Source organism: Narcine bancroftii, chromosome 7 (assembly GCF_036971445.1).
Source record: "Narcine bancroftii isolate sNarBan1 chromosome 7, sNarBan1.hap1, whole genome shotgun sequence".
NCBI classification, from domain to species: Eukaryota; Metazoa; Chordata; class Chondrichthyes; order Torpediniformes; family Narcinidae; genus Narcine; species Narcine bancroftii.
Genome location: NC_091475.1, coordinates 191,021,229 through 191,035,319, shown reverse-complemented (window position 1 = coordinate 191,035,319; position 14,091 = coordinate 191,021,229). Strand labels below are relative to the sequence as shown.

General features: G+C 44.7%; 1 protein-coding gene across 1 annotated transcript in view; it reads right to left on the bottom strand.

The window, feature by feature from the left end:
• The window catches only part of LOC138739530 (rho guanine nucleotide exchange factor 17-like), a 454,989-nt gene that overhangs the window by 246,209 nt on the left and 194,689 nt on the right, over window positions 1–14,091 (bottom strand). The gene's annotated exons all lie outside the window — the stretch shown is intronic.

Sequence of the window (14,091 nt, the reverse complement as noted above, 5' to 3'; positions counted from 1 at the left end):
GTTGCAAATTCAGATGACACATTATATCATAACATAACATAACAATTACAGCACGGAAACAGGCCATTAGGCCCTTCTAATCCGCACCGAACCAAACACCCCTTTCTAGTCCCACCTCCCTGCACAATGCCCATAACCCTCCATCTTCTTCTCATCCATATACCTGTCCAACCTTTTCTTAAATAATACAATTGACTCCGCCGCCACTATTTCTCCCGGAAGATCAAGAACAACAATGGGCAGAACTGTGGCAAATGGAGTTCAATGTGGGGATGTGTTAGTCACCCATCAAAACATTTCCCGGATTAATGGAGAGCAGAGAACCTGGGAAATTCATGTACTGAGATCAACAGTGGCTGGTGCACATGTACGTGTACAATAATTAAAATAACAAATTGGATGAAATGCATTGATGCGACAATAAAGAACATGTTCCACACCTCTACTTTCTTAGAGTTTTCATGAGCAAACTACAATTGTGGCGAGGTCAATTAAATATTTCAAAATTGAGATTGGAAAATGGTTCAAATCCCGCGCTGTCTGCAAGGAATTTGTACGCTCTCTCCCTGTGTGGGTTTCCTCTGGTTTCCCCTCACTGTTTAAAAAACATAACTGAGTTGTGGGTCAATTGGGCAGCACAGATTCACAGGCTGAAAGGGTCTGATACCGAGCTGCATGTCTAAATTTAATTTTATTTTTGTGAGGCAAGGGTATTGAAGCAAGTTATGAAAGTTAGGGTATGAATCCAGCTGTGTTCTGACTGAGTAGTCCTATAGGCAAGAAGCATCAATTGGCTTCACCATATTTCTATATTTGGAGAACAGACACAGGTCAATTATTAAGGTAGTTGATTAAACTAATGCCGGTTACATTAAATACTATGCCTCATCGATCCCCCTTGACTAATTCAATCAAGTTTGTTGGACAGGAATTTCTTGAAACTAGCACTGTTTATATCTAATTAATTAATGCCTTCCTAAATGAAGGTTTACATACTCTACAGAATCAATTCCAGTAATTTGCCAATCTCCTAAGATAAACAAGTAACATTTATCCTTTCATTTTTAAATAAAATTGATCCTACAATGTAAACAGTTCTCCAACCACTTGTGGTTGAAGATGGAAAAATGATGAACACAGCTTATTTACTCCCTTGGCTCTTTTCGTACCCTGGGATATACTTTATTTGAACTTGGCACCTTATCACTATCAAAGATCCTGAACCCTTAATACTCCCTCTTTTACTAAGTTTATCACATCTGGTATTTCACACCCGTCTATCTTGGCATTGTCTCCCTCTAAAGCATCTCCACACCCTTCCTCTTAATGCATTCATGGTCCTCAACAGGCCCTACTTTTGAATTATTTATCCCCTTTAAGCTTTCTTTGATTTAACTTTATTCATGCTGCTTTCTTGATTTACCCTTTAATTTTAATGCCACCCTCTCTTCTCAGCTTTCTCCTCCATTAAGCTTTTAAGCTCTCACATCAGCTTCCCTTTTTATTGCATCTTATCCTCAGTGAATCTTAGGCCCGACATTAGGCAGCCTTGCCCTTTTACTTTAAAGATGGTATGTTTACCCTGGACCCCTTGAATCACCTTGATGAAGTGCTTTGTGAGGTTGGTTCTGGAGCAGATCAACTCCTCTCTCAGGAAGGACCTTGTTGACCCACTTCAATTTGCCCGTCATTACAACAATCAATGGCTTTTGCCCTCCACTCAGTGTTAGATTACATGGATCACAAGAACAGTCACATCAATTTTCATTGCCAATCAATACCATCATTCCAGCAAAACATTGGACTATACTAATGGATCTGGGACTCTGTCCATCCAGCTGTAAATGGATCCTCAATTTCCTCATCGGCAGATCCCAATCAGTGCAGATCAGCAACATTACATAATCTTCTCTAACCATCAACACAGGGGCACCCCAATGCGGAATGCTTCTTGCCCTGCTCTATTCCCATAACTCTGTGGCCAAGTTTGGCTTCAACTCTATCGATGAATTCACTGATTACACCATCTGCTAGGTCTCTGAGTTACTTGGGAGGCGTCTTAAATAACTTAGAGATGCAAGATTCAAATAACAGAAGAGACTTACTGATGCCTTCCACCATCTCAGGAAACTGTTCACACACACACGCGCCTCACAGTGGTGCACCACAGTTACTGCAGTGAGAAGGGTAAAATAGTTCACATTATCCTGACTATATAACACCATTGTTGTGGGCTGAATAATGAGAAATGATGAGTCAGAATACAGAATGAGGATCGAGAACCTGGATGGGTGGTGCCAGAACAATAATTTTGCTTTCGTCTTGACTAAGACCAAGGAGTTTATTCTTGATTTTTGGAAGATATCCTCAGGAAAGCAGCCAACACAATAAAGGATCCCCAACACCTTGGTCACAGACCCTTCTTGTTGCTACCTTCAGCAAGATGGTACCTAAGCCAGAAGTTCAACTCTTTTATGTTCAGACTGCCAGACTTTTCAACCTTCCCTCTACACTCATTATAACCTACTCTGATACCACAAATATACCTCTCTACACTTTTGTAGTGCCACATTTTTTTCTTGCACTACGGTAATTGTGTTCTTTTGTGTTTATTGTCTCTTTTCATTTGATAATGTATGCTTTTTTTCTCAAATGATAATCATGAGTTTATTGTCTTACACATTGAACACTGAAATTCTTACTTGCTGCAGCTGAATAGAAACTTGTGGAGAAAAAACTATAATGAATTAAATTGAAAGAGATGATAGGTATGTGAGATAGATAGATAATAAGTTTTCACAGCAATTCTAGTGCAAAATAAAAATGATGCCATAGTGTAGACAGTTCTTTTGTTCTATCAGAGCAGTCTATGCTCTGGTAACGGGGAGGTCAAAGAGTCTGATAGATGCTGAAAGAGATTTATTGAACCCAGAGGTGCTAGTTTTAAAGCTTCTCTGTCATTTGCTTGAAGATAGCAGTGAGCAGAGGATGTGACCAGGTGATTTGGGGGGGGGTCAAAGTTCCTATTCATCTGCATCAAGAATTTTGGTGTATATGTACATTGTACAACGTATTACTGTGAATCTGCAGGAGTCATCTACTATATCTGGTGCTCCGTCTTAGCCTCATTCATCTACATCGGAGAAACTGGACACAGACTGGGAGATCATTTTGTTGAGCACCTTGGCTTCAATAAGAGACCTCCCAGATGCCAACAATTTTAATTCCATATCCCATTCTCATTGATTTTCTCCAGCACTTTGTATATTGCACAAAATGATCATTATCATCTTCTTGAAGGCCTCTGAGACTAATGTCCCACTTTTGCTGAACCATGTTTTAGTCTAACAAAATTGGCCTTCCCGCACTTTAGCTCCTATTCTATTTTTGTCTCTTTTCCAATAACTGAACTATGTCCATTACCACAAAAATGTCCTTCCACTGGTATTCCTTTCACCTGCCTAACCACACTTCCTTCCACTAGATCAAGCATTGCCTCTTAGACATGCAACAACATGACTCATAAAAATCTTCCCCTGAATCCATTTTGGAAGTTCCATGCTTCTACACCTTTGTCAGAGGTTATTTCTCAGTTAGTATTTGATTATTTAAAATCTCTTGCTATTACCATCTCAGTTCTTTTGCACTTTTGACAATTGTGTCAGTGAGTTTCCTTTTATATCTCTGGGGCTGGATGGCGGTCTACACAACACTCCAAAAATGCACCTGCTCCTTATTTTTTTCTTTAGGTTAACTCTCCGCTCTCATTCGATGATTATGGTTGGAGTATTGGTTGGTATGGTGGAGACAGGTTCCACTGAGGGGGAACTGGAGACATTAAAGTGACAACATTTCCAGGGCAACTGAGAAAGGGCTTAGAACTAGGGAGGTGCTCCAGTTACAGGGTCAGGATATACACAGTGGACTCAATGGCTTCCTTCCGTACTGTAACTATTCTTTGATCATTCCTTTCCATACCAATGATCATTTCTTCAATTTTTATCACCAACTCCCATTCCTTTTTTATCCCCTCCATCTCACCTTAAAAAAAATCCTGTAACCAGAAACACTAATTGTTCTTCCTCTCTTTAAACCATGTGTCAGAAATAGCTAGATCATTATAATTCCACATGTCTCGTGAAACCTCGTGAATTTAGGTATTCATTCTTTAACAGAGCAACCCTCCTTTTGGTCCTGATTTCAACACTGCAGGCTCTGCCTTCCAAAATCCCTCATTATTCTTCTTCAGTTCAGCTTTTCTTCCTATCAACCCATGCTCGGGTCCATAGGTTAGTTTAAATCCTCTCACAAATGTATTAGTAAGTCTATTGATGGCCCTGATGAGGTACAACCTGTCTGGCCTTCCTCAGAACTGCTCCCAATGCCCCAAGAATCTAAAACCCACCCTCCTGCCCCACCTCCTTAAAGTGGGCCTGCAAAATCTTATTGCTTTTACTACTTATATCATAGGTACGTATGTGGATCATGATCTCTGACTGTTCACCCTGCCCCTTCTCCATGCTCCCCTCCCTACCACCCCCCACCAAGCCTTCAGCAGCCGCTCATTGGACATTCTTGACCTTGGCACATTATGAGGCCCATATTTTCAGGAAAAAAAACAGTAAAGTTGGATTTTTAGGTTCAAGTGACATTTGTTTCTTCTTTTATTTTCACCCTTAAGAGTGTCATCTTAGATTAATTACCTTAAAAACAAGCTGCAATGGCATCCCCCCAAAGAAACCATGCAGGAACATCCTGACTAGGAGTGTTTAAATTGTCTTCAGAGTGAGACAGTGGGAAAGTTTAAATTTGACTGTTCAATAAAATTTATTTCAAGAAATCTTTTGGGCTGGAAACAGTTAGCAGGTTGCAATTCCAGCTGGAGAGGACAGAAATAGACAAATTTTCAAACACATTGCAACAGAAAAGAAACTATACTTGAACGCAGTCCTTGGTGAATCATTCTGAGACCTAAAGTTCAGTCATTACCAGCTAATACACACCTTGTCACTCAAATGCACTCTCATGTAATGCCAAGAAATCCTCCAACACCCATTTATGGGCACATTCCTGTTGCATGGATATGGAATGTATTCCGTCAGCACAACCTTCTCCCCTCCCCTCTGCCCTCACCCATCCCTCCCATGCTGATCACACGATTCAGGAAATAATTCACATCTTTAGACTGAACCAGTCATGGAAGGAAAGCTTCACCAACAGTGCCCTCGCTAATTAAGGCAACAGCCCCCAGTTCCAATTCTGCAGAGCACCAGCAGGTGGCACCCATGGCACTAAGCAGCACAAGGGCTGCCAGGACCTTTTCATTTGATGACTTTGTTAGGTGCGCCATTGAGTTAGTTTCCCTGCTACATTGGTATTGCTAAACTCAAATTCTATCATCAGGCAATACATGCAGAAGTGGTATTCCCCATATGCTCAAGACACTCGTTCAGACCGATCACTGAACTTCACCATTTGAAGGCACGTATAGTAAAAGCCCAAAAATCCGGGTGCCAGAAATTCATACCACCCATGAATCCAGTCTTCTCAAAAAAATCTCGGCTTTTACGTGTGTGCATGCATTGCAGACATGTGTACGCGTATTGTGTGAGTACATTCCGTGCATTCACTGTGTGCCCATGTAGTGAACTGGGATTCACTAGAAGTGTCCTGTACTGATGACTGGTCCCACCTCCCAGCCCTTCCCCCGAGGGCCCGTATATAACCCTGGTTTCCCGCCTAAGCCCAGAACTCCTCTGAAGCCCATTCATGTACTCTACCTGTGTTGTATGCTAATAAAAGCCTAAGTTCTCCCTCCAGTCGAGTGTGAGCTTTTACCTACCTTACAATTTTATTAGCTTACAAACAAGGTTGGAGGCGTTACCCAAGCCCAGTTTGCTGTTAATAGACCCCGAGTCCCCTGATGCTGCTGAGGAGTTCACATATTGACTAGACTGCTTCCAGGCCTACCTGAACGTGACCATGGTTGTCTTCCACACAGACGAGCTTCGGAGGTCGGTGCTCATCTTAAGGGTAGGGACGAAGGGGTACACAGTCATCCGAGACTGCCCAACATACAAGGCTGCCGTTGAGGCGCTACATGAAGCCCCAAACGAGGTCCTAGCGAGGCCCAGAAAGTCGATTATGACTACCTGCTGGATCTGCAGACACTGACTAAGAGGTGCAGGTAGAAGTGCGGGTCGCGTCCAGGAAGATGAACAGATCCAGGACACCCTAGTCACAGGAGTCTGCTTGAGGTACGTGAGGCATGACTGCTCAAGTCGGGAAGGAAGGACCTCACTAGTCACGGCGAGCTGGCCAAATCACTGGAACAGGGCAGTCGCGGGAACGACGACCTTGAAGCCAGCGAACTCGCGCTCTCGGGTGAGCACCTCCAAGGACCAGCTGCTCCCGCTACGGCGGTCCCCATTCTAATGACTGCCACTTCCTTAGCCCACGTGTGCTTTTTCTGTGGCAAGGGACAGCACCCCCGTGCCTGCTACCCGGCCAAAGACTCGGCCTGCTCCACCTGTGGGAATAAGGGGCATTGGGCGAGGGTCTGATGTGCAAAGGGAGGTCCAGGGAAGTTCATGGCCTGTACCACTTATGGATCCATTTCCAGCCCCAAGCTGTCTGCGCCGGACTCGCCCAAGATTGCCTACTGCGCTACCCGCCGCCTACGAAAATGGTGCGAAAAGGCTTGGCAGCGGCCAATTTTGAATTCAACACCATCATCATCGTCAGAGGAGAAAGGAGGGCAGCCATCTTGCCATGTCATGAGGTTGTCACCATCTTGCCTGCACAGGTTGACTCAGGATGGAGGGGACCACTCGAGGGAAGAACACGACATCTCTGGCAACCTGGCAACACTGGTCCTCGACCAGAATAGACCTCACCAGCTCAGCAACTCGATGGTAATGGTGAAGGTAAATTCGACCAAGTGCCTGATTGACACAGGTTCCACGGAAAGTTTCATGGACTCACAGACTGTGCAAAAATATAACCTAAAAATGTACCCATCTATTTACTGAATCTTCCTAGCGTCCCATTCCCATTTGGCACGTGTACAGAAACATTGTGTAGTTCATTGACATTTGAAGAGGGGGAATTTTGTAAATTTTGCATGTACATTTTAGATGAATTGTGTACTCCAGTATTGTTGGGTTTGGACTTCATGTGTCACCTTAAAAGCATGACCTTGGAGTTTTCTGATCCCTTTCCCCCAGTTAATGATTCAGAACGGAGGGCCCTCAAAAACAAGAACCCACTTTCAGCCTCCCTATGCTGAACATTGACCACACCCCCCCCACCCAATGTTCCCAAGCCTGTCTGCCAATTGTAAGCCCATCGCCACCAAGAGCAGAAGGTACAGCACAGCAGGCAAAGAGTTTATGAAGACAGAGACCCAGCACCTGCTGGAGGAGGGGATCATTGAACCCAGCACCAGCCCGTGGAGAGCACAAGTGATGGTAGTAAAGGGGGAAAACAAGTTCAGGATAGTGATCGACTATAGCCAAACAATTAACAGATACACACTCCTAGACGCATACCCCCAACCTCGCTTTTCAGATATGGTGAACAATATCGCACAGTATTGGGTCTATTTGACCATCGACCTGAAAGCTGCCTATCGCCAACTGCCAATCCATTCTGAGGACTGCCCGTACACAGCATTTGAGGCTAACGGTCGAGTCTATCAGTTCTGGAGGATCCCTTTCAGTATTACCAATGGGGTGTCTATTTTCCAGTGGCAGATGGACAGGATGGAGGACGAGTATGGGTTGAAGCCTTTCTTCCCCTACCTCGACAATGTCACCATCTGTGGCCACACCATGGAAGATCATGATACCAATCTCCAGAGTTTTCTCCACGCAGTGAGAACCCTGAATCTCACCTACAATCCTGACAAACTTGTATTCAGGACTAGACGACTGGCTATCCTTGGCTACGTGGTGGAGAATGACATCATTGGCCTTGACCCTGATAGGATGCGCCCCCTGTTGGAGCTTCCTGTCCCCAGATCCACAAAGGCTTTGAGGAGGTGGCTGGGGTTTTTCTCATATTACGCCCAATGGGTCCCTCAATACATCGACAAGGTTCATCCCCTCTTAACGGCCATGGCTTTCCCCTTTTCGGCCGAAGCCCAGTCAGCTTTTAATTACCTCCGACATTACATTGTGAAAGCCGCCATGCACGCAGTAGATAAAAATGTACCTTTCCAAGTGGAAAGTGACTCCTCAGATGTAGCCTTGGCCGCTACTCATAATCAGGCAGGCAAGCCGGTTGTCTTTTTCTCATGGACGCTTCAAGTCCATGAGCTCCGGAACCCGTCTGTGGAAAAGGAGGCTCAGGCCATTGTAGAAGCTGTAAGGCACTGGAGGCACTACCTGGCTGGTAGAAGATTTACAATCCTCACTGACCAGCACTCTGTCACATACATGTTCAGCAACACCAAGAGGAGAAAAATCAAGAATGACAAAATTGTTAGGTGGAGGATACAATTTTGACATCGCCTACCAGCCAGGGGCCCTTAACAACCCTCCAGATGCCTTGTCCAGGGGATGCTGTGCCTCCGCACACACCGGTCAACTGCTGACCATACACAATGAGCTCTGCCATCCAGGGGTCAAACACACGGCTCATTTTGTCAAGTCCCGCCATTTGCCCTACTCAATAGAAGACATCAGGGTAATGACAGGTCTTGCCAAGTCTCCGCTGAGTGCAAGCTGCGCTGAGTGCAAGCCGCACTTTTATCACCGTGAACGGGCACCTGATTAAATCATCCAAGCCCTTCGAATGACTCAGCGTCAATTTTAAGGGACCTCTCCCCTCCACGAACAGGAACATCTACTTTCTCTCAATAATCGACGAGTACTCCCACTTCCCATTCATCATCCCGATCCCAGACACATCTGCCTCGTCTGTTATGAAGATCCTAGACTTTATTTTCATTCTGTTAGGGTATCCCAGCTACATTCATAACAATTGGGGCTCAGCCTTCATGAGCGACGAACTGCATCAGTACCTGCTGGTGAGGGGCAATGCGTCCAGCTACCAGTTACAACCCCCGGGGGAATGGGCAGGTTGAAAAAAAAATGCCTCAATCTGGAAGGCTGTCAAACCTTCCCTGAAACAAAAAGGCCACGCGCTGGTAGGATGTCCTCCCCATCGCACTCCACTCAATTCGGTCGGTACTCTGCACTGTGACCAATGCTACTCCTCATGAGCTCATGTTTGCATTCAACAGAAGGTCAGCATCAGGGACTACACTCCCAGGCTGGCTCACCAGTGCTGGTCTGGTCCTTCTCAAGAAGCACGTGAGGAGAAGCAAGATCCACCCCCAGGTGGACAGGGTGAAACTGCTCCATGCCAATCCCACGTACGCGTACATGGAGTACCCGGATGGCAGGGAGGACCACCATCTCCATCAAGGACCTGGAACCTACTGGAACAGGGCTTCCGTTGCCTCAGGTGCCCCATAAGCTACCAAGCTTTTTCTCCCCAACCCTGCACAGGGCCTCAGGGAACCCAGTTCAGGAGGAGAGTGAACCCCCCTCTATTGTTGAGCCGGAGCCCCAACCCACTATCCTTCCATCACAGGTGGACCAGGAGACTCAAGAAACCCAAGGCCCCCTGGTGCTAAGGCAGTCCAAACCCCTGGACCATCTGAATCTGTAAATAGTATTGTAAATATTTCTATTCTCTGTCTATTACCAGTTTCTGATCCTTGTTCTCTTCATCCACAGACCCTCAATCCTGAAGGAAGGGGTGAATGTAGTGAATTGGGATTCATTAGAAGGGTCCTGTAATGACGACTGGTCCTGTCTCCTGGCCCCTCCCCCCGGGAGCCCGTATCCAACTCTGGTTTCCCGCCTAAATCCTGAACCCCTCTGAAGCCTGTTCATGAACCCTACCTGTGTTGTAAGCTAATAAAAGTGTTAGTTCTCCCTCCAGTCATGTGTGAGCTTTTATCTACGCTGCATCCCGAGAATCCAGAAAACCTGAAAATCCGGACTGACCCAATCCCCGAACAGTCCAGATTTTAGGACTTTTCCTGTATTGTTTGCAAGGAGTTAATAATGTTACTTCATTAACCACAATAATAAAAGTCAAATGCTACCATTGTTGGGCTCACTGTGTCCGTGCTATTGGCGACACAGTATTCAATGGTTGTCAATAAACAAAGCTTTGTCACGACTCTGACATGTTGCTTACATTTGAAACAACTGCCTCTTCCAATGGTCTCTCACCTTATTGTGTCTGCACACGACGGTTTTGAAGTGTGGTACCATTGCAACGTAGGAAATACAGCACCCAGGACCAGAGAGTGATAATGACCAAATATGTTCCTTTAAACGTATATCGATTAGGAGGGTGACATTCCATTCCTGTTTGGAATCTCCAATGGGAAATCAAAGGAGCAGATGGGCACCTACTTAATACCTTATGCAAAAAGTGTCAGCTTGTATTATTGGGCTCAACCTGCCTCAACCGAGGCAGAACCAACAATCTTCTGATTCAGAGGCAAGAGAGCTACCAAACAAATCATAGCTCATTGAAATCCTGTAAGAAATCCCACGAACATGGACACAAATGCACCAACATATAAACTGGTTTGTTGGGGGGCAGGGAGAAATGGTCCAACTATTCGACATGCATGCATACCAAAGAGTGAAAAATGAGGCTGCTTATCTCTGTGGAGTTTTTAATCTGTGCGTGAGGCTGAAGCACTGTCTGTCAGTGGAAGTAAAGTTGTCATATGATTTAACCAACTATTAACCTCTAAGTTTCATTGCCATGTGTGGTAGTCTGATGGACAGACAAAATCAATTATATTAGGTATATAAGGCTATGAGGGCCTGACGTAGGGTAGACAGTCAACACCTTTTATCCCGGGTGACAGTAGAAAATTCCAGAGGGCATATGTTCAAGGTGAGTGGAGAAACATTTAGGGGAGATATCAGAGATTGTATAGACATTGGTGAGGACACATTTGGAGCATTGTGTGCAGTTTTGGTCACCAATCTACAGGAAGGATATCAGTAAGATTGCAAGAGTGCCAAGAATTTTTACAAGAATTTTTCCGGGTCTTCAGGAGTTGAGTTACTGGGAAAGATTAAACAGGTTAGAACTCTATTCCTTGGAGCATAGAAGAATGAGGGGAGATTTGATAAGGGTTTACAAAATTATGAGAAGTTTAAGGCACGTTCAGGTGGCCAAAATCCCCCGAAGTAAAGCCGCATATTATGCCCATATGCGGCTGTTGGGAGACCACTTGAAAGTGCAGGAGGCGCATGCAAGGCGAACTTTGTAACCCTCCTCCGGGAGGGATAATCACCGGAGCACCTGAATCACAGGCCCCCCCCCCCAGCACCTGAATGCAGCCACCTGAAAGCGGCTATAGAAAGAGTAAATGTGAGTAGGCTTTGGAGAGATAAATACAATGGCTTTAGGGTAAAAAGGGAAAGGTTTAGGGGCAACTTTTTCATTCAGAGAGCGGTGGGAGTGTGGAGCAAGTTGGTAAATGTGGGCTCACTCTTAAGTTTTAAAAATAAACTGGATAGATACATGGATGGAAAGGTCAGTGGGACTAGCAGTATGATGTTTTTAGCACAGACTAGAAGGGCCAAATGGCCTGTTTTCTGTGCTGTAGTGTTCTATGGTTGGGAAGTGGAATGCATTGCTGGGGATGGTGTTAGAGATTGATATAATAGGGACATTCAAAGGATTCGATAGGCATGTGGATGTAAAAAAAGATAGAAGGTTATGGGCATGAGGTAGGGATGGATTAGTTATTATGGAGTAGGTTGACAGAGTTTGACACAATATCATGGGCTGAAGGGCCTGTACAGCCCACCTCTGTCAACCTACTCCACAACAATCTAATCCTTTCCTACCTAATGTTCTATGTTCTAATTCCTCATGTGACAGAATAGAGATATGTTTTTGGGAGACAAATTGGGGAAGGTTTGTTAGTGTAGGTCACATACAAACACTTTAAAACAGATCTTATTTAAAATACTGGAGCTCTGCTCATGCTAGACATGTTGGCCCCAGAGCCTTTGCAAAAGCTTTGGAGAGTGTCCAAGAGACTTCACTAATGGATTGTTGTTTACAAAAAGGCAACAGATGAAAGAGTTTGTCGGAGCCGCAGACTGTCTGGAGAGGAACTTGGAGGGTCATGTGGTTTTGAAAATAGAGAGAGTAAAACAGGTTGTCAGAGAGAAAGAGAGGGAGAGGAGAGAGAGACAGAGACAGAGATCAGTTCTACAGTCAGCAGCAGCAGCTGGGACTGGAACAGGACAAGGTGGCAAGCTTGTGGAAAACCCCATTTGGAAGACAGGTTGTGAAGTACTTAGTTCAGCCTGTCAAATGGTTCATGCAAGAGGAGAGGACTAGGTGTCTCATGTTTCATTTGAAATAAGAGAAACAAAAAGCCACTCTGTAGTGGCCTGAAGAAAGAGGTTATCATCTGGAGAACTCTGAGGGAGCAGGCTTCTTCGGCAAAAAACTGAAGTGGCTGATTTTAAAAAATAATCAGTTGTGGGTGCCACTGTACAATGAATCTCTCTCTGAAAACTGACAAGAACCTTCCTGAACGGTAACCATTTACCTTTCAGGCACCGAAGCCTGGTGAACTTTATAAATGTTAAATTCTGTGCACAGTAGAAGAATTGCCTGCAACCAGTGAACTTGGAGGAACGAGAAGTGAGATTGGACTGAACTTGCACACACACACACACATTACAGACATGTGCACTTAGAAAGAGAAGAGGGTTAAGTTAGGTTAGTTAAGTTGATAGTGATAAGTTAGAGTGTGATCCTGTTTTCATGTTTAAAGATCATTAAAAGCAACTTTAGTTTATGTAACCATTTGTCTTGGTGAATATCTATTGCTGGTGGGTCTGGGCTCGTAACACTGACTTATGGTAACTGATAGAATTACCAACGTCACCCTCAAGAATAGAGGGAAACATCTTTCTCTAATTATGACTCATGATTATAAACATGTTAAATGGTTGCAACATTGGTGTCCAATGTTTTACAGCCAGCTATTAAAAGTTAAAAATATCCTGAAATGAATTTCAAAATTACAGATGGAATTGGAAATGCAGCCATGAAGTCAGAATGTTAAAGAAATTAATAGGCTCAAGTCCACAAGAGTTTCCCATTCACAGAGTCATCAAACTCAGTCTCCAGACTATTAACCACTGCTCCCAGCAATCACTGGCCCATTGCAACCCCAAAGCTGGTTCCTGGATGCCAATCTTCAACTTCCAGCCTCAGAGCCCAGCAACTAATCCTAGCAGGAGCACAGAAGGTTGTAGAAAGTGGCAAAATGAGCCAAGTCTATCATGGCTACTGACCCTCTGTCCATTGAAAAGATGTAAAGCTGACACAAGACAGCAGGCCAATGACTTAAAGGATCCTCATCACCTACCTCACCACCTTTTCTCGCTGCTACCTTCTGGTGTAATGTACAGAAGCCTGAAGCCCGGCCAGCCCTTATCAGTTTAAGAGCAGTTGGTTTCCAACAGCCATTAGGCTCCTGAAGGTCCCCATACTATCCTAAGCCTAACCCTTGACTATTCTGGGACCACCAAAAGATTTGTCTGCACCTTTGAAATGACACTTTTTTTCTTGCTCTAACTGCAACTGTGCATATTTATTTATCCATTGTTTTATATTGATTATTTCTCTCCCATGGCGATTTGTGGTAATTTATACTACATTTCATCAGACGGCATTAACATCGACTTCTCCAGTTTCTATTAGGCTCCTGCCTGTCTCTCTCTCTTTCCCTAACCCTGACTCCTTTCCTCCAGAGAGCTATCCCCTCCCCTTCCCCAACATCTCAGCTTTTTTCTCTTCTGCCTTCCCATCCATATCCCCACCTCTTGCCTATTAGCCCATGTATCTCCCACTGCCCCTTCCCTCCTCTCCTCCCCTCCCCCCCCACCTTTGTATTCAGCCACTTTGCTGATTTTTGCTCATACCTTGGTGAAGGGCTCAGGCCCAAAACGTTTGTCCTTTGCTTCCTATAGATGTTGTGTGACCTGCTGAGTCTCTCCAGCACTTTTGAGCGTTGCA